The sequence below is a fragment of the Corylus avellana genome, chromosome ca1 (assembly GCF_901000735.1).
Source record: "Corylus avellana chromosome ca1, CavTom2PMs-1.0".
NCBI classification, from domain to species: domain Eukaryota; kingdom Viridiplantae; phylum Streptophyta; class Magnoliopsida; order Fagales; family Betulaceae; genus Corylus; species Corylus avellana.
The window spans coordinates 1654847-1664340 of NC_081541.1; positions in this window are offsets into that span (position 1 = coordinate 1654847).

Below are 9494 nucleotides of genomic sequence, written 5' to 3' on the forward strand. Positions count from 1 at the left end.
TCTGCTTGTTTCGATTGTGATAAATTGATAATGTTATACAAATATCAAAACATTGTCAATGTCCCCTCAAAACTAACAAAAGTAAAATGTCTTTATATATTTCTCAATGGACAAAATACCACTATAATTTTTTTTTAATTAATTTTAAAAAACAAAAATTTTAATTTAAAAATGATATTTTAGTTTTTTAAACGAATTTTTATTAAAAATTATAAACAAAATAAAAAATAAAATGAAAATTTTCAATTTTATAAAAAATAAAAATAATAATAAAATAAAAAAATAAAAAAAAAATCGATTTTTCTTATAAAAAAAAAAGATTATTTATTTTATTTAAATTTATTAACACCTTGTATTTTTTTTTTTTTTTTTTTTTAGTTTTAGGTTTTTTCTAGAAGTTTTTGTATTTTTTGTTTTTATTTTACTAAGATAGTATCATCATTTGGGAAGAAACTTTAAGGGGTATATCAACTTTCTCTTTTTTTTGTGGGGGGGGCGGGTGGGGGGCTTTTTGTGGATTGTGCTAGGCCCAACTATAGATGAAGAAAACAAGGCCGAGAAACCCCAACACAATCATTTAGTAGTGGCAGAAGGCCTATGGGCCATGGGATTATTAAAAAAAGTGAGTGATGCTGAGGATCGAGCACTATTTTGTTCGAACTTCGTTCGAAAAAAGTGATGTTCCAGCACACATTTGTAATTGAAAAAAAAAAAAAAAAAAAAATTACTGTCCCATGCATGCAAGATTACTGAGTAAATATAAAGCAAAATGCAGAAGAGAAAATGAAATAAAAATATGAACTTATTCTTTACTTGTTACATTCAGCTCGATGATCAGGAATTGGGATACTGAGAAGCAATCTTGTCGGCAGGATGACCCAAAGGGAGCTTCCATGTTTAAGTGGCATGCAATATTTTTAGTGTCGTGTGTGATTGCAGTACTATATGTGAACCCTTTGTTTTTGTACCTTCTTGTGATCAACCAAAACGACAAGTGTCTTTTTTTAGATGAAAGATTAATAATCACAGCTATTTGTTTCTGATCGGTCTTTGATTTCATTTATGTTGCATATATCATCTTGGGATTTCGTTGTGCTTATAAAGATGAGGAGGGTAGTCGTATATATGGACGAACTGTGTTTGTTACAATTGCTTGGAAAATAATAAAGGGGTATTTGTGGTCGTATAACTTCCTAGTTGATATCTTTGTTATTCTTCCAATCCCACATGTAATTGTTAAAATATTTGATATTATTTACTTTATTATGTTTCTTTACATATTTTAAGGTTTAGTCTAGGGTTTTTTGCTCACTACTTCTTCTCTTTCTATAAATAAAGAGTTATGTAAATATATTAATATCAAATCATTATCAATATAGAAGAGATGTAGTTCTTAAGCATGCTGGTTGTAATTTGTCCAGGTTTTAGTTCCATTTATTTTTACAAAACTGAGAAGCTCAAAATTTTTGGACATAAGGAAGGTCCTGAGCCTCTTTGTTCTGCTGCAATATGTACCAAGAGTTCTTCGAATCTACCTATTATGGAAAAAACATATCAAAAGTTCCTGTAAACTCCATAAAAGAGTATGGATTAAAGCTGCATTCAATATCTATTTGTATATCCTTGCCAGCCATGTAAGTTTGATTATCTCATCTTAATTTTTTTTTTTTAATTCTTATTTCGGTCTCGTTTTTCTCAAATTTTAAGGATTTTTCTAATTTAGAGTTATATATACATGATTTCATATTATTATTTTTTTAACACATCAGTGAATATACACAGTTAGAAAAACAAATTTTAAATCATGACCATGGATACGATCCATTTCATTTCAAACGAATAAAATCCTATTCCATTTTTGATCGATTGTGAGGCTTTGATAAGCATTCAAGCTAGCATTTATATTAATCCTTGGATTGCGGCAGCTATATATAGATCGATGATCATGGATGGCCAAACTACTGTGTGCATTTAATTAATAATTCAAATAATGAGTAGAAAAAATACACAAGCAATTAATTAAGTATCAAGAGAGCAACACACAATTAGTAAACGTCAAATTTACATGCATGAAAAACTTCCAAGTGTAGATTAAAAAATATTACATAACAAATCCGATCCAGTATAATAAATTAATAGAGATTACAACACTCTTGTTTATGCCTCAAAACTTGAGTTCAAAGAAAATTGAGAAATACAAAAATATCAATTTTCTAAAAAGCTATAACATTCTCATTACAAACTAGATCAGTCTATCAAAACCAATACCGCAACAAAATCCCCATTTTTAAATACTGCAACTCCCTATGAGCCCAGCTCCTTCTCAAAATCATCTACTATTTACTACTTAAATTTTCCATTTTCCTTTTAAGTGGAAGTAGCATTCTCCTCTTTTTTCTTTTTCTTTTTTTTTCCTAGCATATATGCAGAGTTTACTTATCTTTAAGAGTCTTGCTGGTGTTTTAGGTACTTCGTGGCCTTTGGTACTTTTTCTTTGTCCAACGAGAGACGGATTGCTGGCACAAAGCTTGTGAAAAGGATAGCGGATGTACCCCAAGTTCTTTTAAATGTGGTCGTAATTCATCAGAAAATTACACATTTTTAGATGGTGCTTACCCTATACACCAACCAAAATGTTCTTTGATTTTGGAATATTCCAAAACGCCCTTGAATCTGATATTGTGTCATCCACAAATATTCCACAAAAGATCATGCATTGTTTTCGGTGGATCTTCCGAAATTTGAGGTTTGCACATATTGGACTCTTTGTCACTCCAGTATGCATGGTTTTTCTCCCTGTTTTTCTTTTCCTATCAATAAGCACGTGATGCTACAAATTCTTTTTTAAAAAAGAAAATAAAATAAATTTTAGAGTTAAAAAATGAAAATATATAAATTTGAAAGTTTTTTTAAGAATACCCAAAAGAAGTCCAAACTGCCACACATTGATTAATTAATTATGTTATTATTTCCTCATACATTAATATAGTTCTCCAATTTTTGCAGTTCTCTTGGTCAAAATCTTCAAACGAGTAACTATTTCTAGGAAAACTACTTCGCAGTTTTTAGTTCAATATATGGTTTGGTACTGTTTTTGTACTTCATCAGTAATGCCCAGGTTAGTGCTCGACATTTTATTATTATTATTATTTAAGATTCTAAACCCTTATACATATAATTAGGTGTGTTATCAGAATCAGATCAGATGGTTTCTGTATGCATAGATCGAATAGAAGGACATGCACTTGCTATAAGTACTGGGACAAAGAATCTAAAAAAAGCCAACTTAAAAAAATTTCTCTACTTTATCATCTTTTATCTTTGTTAAGGCCTTTATTATTATTAAGCTGCATTTGTTTTGTTGTTCTGTTTTTTTTCCATGACCAATAATGTTGGTGCCCTCCTAATCTTGATTTCGTCATTCTTGAACAACAAATCTATAATGATTTTTCAAATGGTCAAGAAACACCCATTTAACAAGATCTGGTTTAATTAGATTGTGATATCAATCTAAGGCTAGCTATTTAGATACTTGAATTGCCTACTTAATTGACCCACTCATTTCTGCCAAGGGTAGACTCAGTGGCCAACAACTCTATTAAATCTCCTACCAAAGTCCGGCCAGAAATTCGAATAGAATGGTCGGAATTTTGAGCAACTCGACGGATCCCTATATCTCAAATTTGTTTGATGGCCACTGCTTGGTTAAGAATTAAAGTTATGCCTACGAATGCAAAAGATACTGCTATGTACTATATATGGACAAATTCATTTATGATGCCCACAAAGTTCTTAGAATTAATAATATGTTGAGAAATCAATTTCGTTCAATGGTGTATGGTTAATAGTTCTAGTACTTAGTTATTAGTGTTTATAAAAATTAGTGGAACAATTAAATATAAAAAAATTAAAAATTTAAATATAGTATATACCATTTATTTCTTGACAAAGAAGATTCTTTTGTTCAAGATATAATATCAGTCCTGACCTGAACATTTGTTTACAATTAATTTGATAAATGGGGTGGCATCCTGATGCAGATTGGATAACGGCCGTGGCGTTTGGTATTGTGCTCGAGTGCACGAACCTACAATCGAGCACACCCGTGTCTGGTACTGTGCTCAATTCCCCCCGTGACTGTGATTGAGCACATGATCGAGTGCACCCGGTCCCTTGTATTGCGCTCGATCACCCCTGTGATTGCGATCGAGCGCACACGGGAGTCATTATGTTATTTTTGCATTTTATTGGCTTAAACCGACTTTATTTTGTTATTAAATTAGGGTTAGGGTTTTAGAAGTCTATAGTTCGTGTTTTATTAGGTATAGGAGTCTTGGGATATAAATATATGCTTATAGCCTCCAGAAATGCAATTTATGTTGATTATTGATTTTTGTTAATGAGAATTACTCATAATTGAGTTTATTCCTCTATTTTCCTTCAAACCCTAGAGAGTATCTAGCTTTTCAAGAAGAATTCTTCGATCCCTTGATAGTCTCAAGATTTAGAATTACCTATCCGCTACTTTATTGTTGTTCTTCGCTGCAACCTACCAAGTCGGGCTATATTACATCCCCATGGCCATGAGCATCTAATTAGTATAAATAATTAAACTTATCATTTTTCTGTAATTTGATAAACCAAACTTGTGCAGTAGATATTCATGCAAATGGCAACTGAGAGGGCAGCTAAGAAGGTGGAGATGGAAGCTGAGAAGGCAGCTGAGAAGAAGAGGAAAGCTAGGAAGGAGGAGGAAATTAGAATCAAAATGATACCTATAAGATTAAAAATAGAGTCCTGAATGGCTAGTGACCATCTCCCTAACAATATGAAAGAGCGGATCATCAACACAGACTGGAACAAAATAAAGATTTTGATATAGAGAAACCGATCCGGCCTTCACCTTTCCAAAGATCTTATAACAGAGATTAAGCGCCATCTTTGTTTACACCTGCTAAAAAAAGTGAGTATTTTTTGTTTCCTTTTAATTAAGCAAAACATATAGTCGTTCAATTGAAAACTATAATCATTTTTCTTAATTTGGAGGAAATTTAAACAAAAAATAAAAATAAAAAATGCAAATATGTAAACTAGTATAAAAACGGATAGATGCTATGATTTTATTTTAAATCATACACCCTCATATATGATTTAAAAGTGGCTTAATTGGCCGTTGCAAGTTGTTTTAGTGCTTGACAGTTGAATATCCATACACCCTCATATATATTCTCGATTGTTTGCAAGCTAGGTGGTTCCAAATCTTGCAATTCAAGGTGTTCAAATTCTACTGGAATGGATCTTGGAATCTCTCAAGCCAAAGTACTATAATGAGGATATCTACTAATGGAACCAACACAATCAACTCCACAAATCACAGCAACGGCTACATCCAAATAAGGCAAATGCAATCTCACAATTACAGCAAACCCAATCAACCCAACGGCTAGTACAAGAAAGGAAAACCAAAGAAATTTGTCATTCATTTTACAATACCTTCCTTTGTAAATCTCCCAAAGAATATGTATAAATTCAGCATGTATCGATGGAAAATATAAGCAGCAATTTACACAAAAATATTAATTTCTACATGGTATCAGAGCTTTGAACGAGCGCTCACGTCGTCATTTTTTTTTCTCTTCTCGTCTCTGAAGCATTTCTTCAAACACCTGCTGCTCTTCTCCAATGGCCCCTGCCTCCACTGAAATTGCCTCCACCGAAACCACCCCAAACACTACTCCCATCAATACCCAGCAACCTCTTCCCGTAGCTCCTCTCTCCAATTTTGCCCAATCCATCACCAAGCTCAACAAAACCAATTACATGACATGGCGCGGCCTTGTGGAACCATTCCTCCAAGGTCAAGATCTCTATGGGTACATCAACGGCACAAATAGCCCCAGCCCGCCCATCTCCAACTCCCCCGGCGGTACTTCCACCATCTCCACAGACCCTGACACCCTTCGATGCCTCCGCCAGGATCAATTGGTCCTTAGCATGCTAATGTCCTCCATCTCCGATGAACTGCTGCCTCAGGTCCTTGGTTGCAAAACTGCCCAGGAGCTATGGAAGACACTTGATAAATCTTTCACTACAGAATCTCAAGCTCGTGTATTAACCCTCCGTCTTCAACTCACCACTGCCAAGAAAGAAAATCTGAGTATCTCAGATTATTATCATCAAATCAAGCACACCACCACCACTCTTGCTGCTGCTGGACACCCAATCAGTGACGAAGAATTCACCTCCTATCTCCTCGGCGGTTTGGGGTCCGAATACAACCCATTTGTAACCTCCGTAACCACTCGTGTGGAGCCCCTCTCCATTGACACGCTGTTTAGGCATCTCCTTGCCCACGAATCTCGGTTTGCAAAACCTCATCAAGAAGACTCCTCCTTTCCAACAGCTAACGTCGCAGCTCAGAGCTCCAACTTCCACCGTGGCCGTGACAGTCATCGAGCCTTCCAGCGCTCCTCCGGCCAAGGACATCGATCACGGGGGCGCCCTCATCAGCTTCACCCTTCTGCGACCAGAGGTCAGGGAGGACCTTCAGGTCCCTCTCCCTTTCAAGATAACCCACATCACCAAATGGGCTCCTCAAGGCCTAGCCCGCATATGGGCTCCTCAAGGTCCAAACCCACATGTCAAGTTTGTGGAAAATTGGGCCATTTGGCCCTAACCTGTTACAACAGATTTAATCAAGCTTATCAAGCCCCTAGCCCAAATCTGACAGCTTACAATGCAATGGCCACATTATCTCGGGATCTCAACTGGTATCCCAACACTGGTGCTTCCCACCACGTCACCTCCGATTCAAATCAATTGAATATTCAATCGGAAGAGTACGATGGGCCCGATCAAATTCAAGTGGGCAATGGTACCCGCTTAGCCATCAAAAACATTGGCACTTCTCTATTCTCTCAACCCAATTTTATTTTACGTAATGTTTTGCATGTTCCAAAAATTACAAAAAATTTATTATCTGTGCAAAAGTTTACTTCAGATAGTAATGCTTTCATGGAATTTCACCCTTTTTGTTTTTTTGTTAAGGATCACATCTCCGGGAAGATTCTACACAAAGGCCCGAGTAAGAATGGACTTTATCAGTGGTCCCCCTCCACATCAGCTGCACCACCTAGTGTTTTTTCCAGTGAACGTGCTTCTCATCACGATTGGCACGCACGTCTCGGTCATCCTGCAGACCGAATACTTCGTCAAGTTGTATCTCAATTTCACCTACCTGTCACATATAATAAGAAGCTACCACTTTGCCCCGCCTGTCGCCGTGGCAAAAGTCACCAGCTTCCTTTTTCTATGTCTAATCACCCATCACATGCTCCTCTAGAATTAATTTTTTCTGATGTTTGGGGACCTTCCCCTGTTTTATCAAATAATGGTGCTCGTTATTATGTCATTTTTGTTGATCATTTTAGCAAATTTTCTTGGTTATATCCCATCCAATGCAAATATGATGTTTTCACCATATTTCCTAAGTTTCAGGCTCATGTCGAAAGGCTTTTTGACCGTAAAATTAAATCCATTCAAACTGATGGCGGTGGCGAATTTCAAAAACTCCGACCTCTTTTTACATCACATGGCATTCTCCCACAGTTCCGGGTGGGAGAACTAGTTACTGCGATGGTCTTCACCACGCAAGGCAGTGTATGGTACTTCAAAACCAGTAATGGTGAGAATTTGAATAGTATGGGAACGGACTCAGACGCTGAGAATATTTAAAAAGGTGAGCTCTAGGGAGAAGAATTTTTAGAGTGGGGGTTCAACTGCTCCTCTTCACACAAAAAATGGGCCCCAATCTCCACCAAAACTATCAAAACCCATTCAAAAGTTGAAGCCTTCACTCTGATGGTCAATGACTTGAAAAATCTACTTCCCATGCATATTCGAGCAGCAGAAGCTACAAAAGTGTTTGTAAAAGGAGTTTTCCGGCCGTACCGTAAGGAAAATAAGAATGAAAATTCTCCCAAAATGTCTGATCATAGCGGTACTAGCAGTCTTTTGCAAGATGATGCTCCCCAAAGTTGTTGAAAAGCAATACTGGTTTGTTCAGAAGGTGTTTGTGTTAATTAAGTTGTATACTCCACTGGTTTGGTTTGTTCGTGATCGATAAAGTTAATTTGCTAGTTGTTTAATTCTGAATGATGAAGGTATTATATAATTAGGAAATGAACAAACAGATTGTTATTTGCTCTTTTGCAAGATGATGCTTCCTAAAGTTGTTGAAAAGCAATACTGGTTTGTTCATAAGGTGTTTGTGTTAATTAAGTTGTATACTCCACTGGTTTGGTTTGTTCGTGATCAATAAAGTTAATTTGCTAGTTATTTGAATTCTGAATGGTGAAGGTATTATATAATTAGGAAATGACCAAACAGATTGTTATTTGCTAAACCTTCTATTTAATATTACAATCTAAAAATATTTATAACATCAACCACATTAAGGTGGCAACGCAGCCACCCTGAATACATCGAAGTGACAACAAGAATTCCGACCAACATGGCCACTAAGACAGGGGATGGCCGCGTGATTGCCTTAACCACATCAGGGTGGTTGCATAGCTAGAATGATCACATCGGAATGACCGTGTAGCAATTCTGACACACAGCCACTTCACCCACATTAATAATTGTTGGGAATAAATTTACACTATAAGTCCACTAAATTCTGAGCCCAATGGCTAAGGATAGGTCCATGACGATATTAATTAAATAACAAGGATTATTTAATTAATTAATAGTCTTATATTCCAATAAGGATAATATTAGAATAAAGAAAATGACTACTTAAGATTTCTCTACATAATAGCTGTTGAGTTCTATCTCAACTATGGACTCCCAATACAACTCAAATAAGAAGAGTTAGTTCAAGCATACTTCTACAGTCAAAGCCTATAAATAGGCCCCTACACAAGGTTCTAGAGGAGTATGAAATATCCTCTCAAATCTTGAATAATCTACCTACTATCTTCTCATATTCTCTCTTAAAGCTCAATTAGTTCCTTTGAGCGTATTAAATTATTGTGCGCCGAAGTACAATATTTCTCTTAGAAACTTTTTGACTTTAGCATCGGAGTGTTTCCGGTTCCCCGGGGATGCCCTTTGACAATATTGTTTTTTTGTGGTGATTTGGAGTGCTGGACGACAACGTATTGAAGACCCCAAAGAAGGCGCATCCACCATGTTAAAAACTGTTTTAACAGTTTAGCGCCGTATCTTAGAACTATTAGTTCGTTTCTCATAAAAAAGATAAAAGAAAATAAAAATAAGGGAAATCATATATAAAGTCCTTAGGTAAATGCGCTTTTATTAAAAACTCTCTGGGTATTTTTTTTTGAAAATTTAGTCCCTAGGTCACTTGAACCTACTAGAAAACTCCCTACCGTCAATTTTTGTTAACTTTCGTTAGTCTACTCAAAACTCACTGTTTTATCTAATTAAAATATTATTTTTTTATTAATTTAATTTAATAAATTCAATCT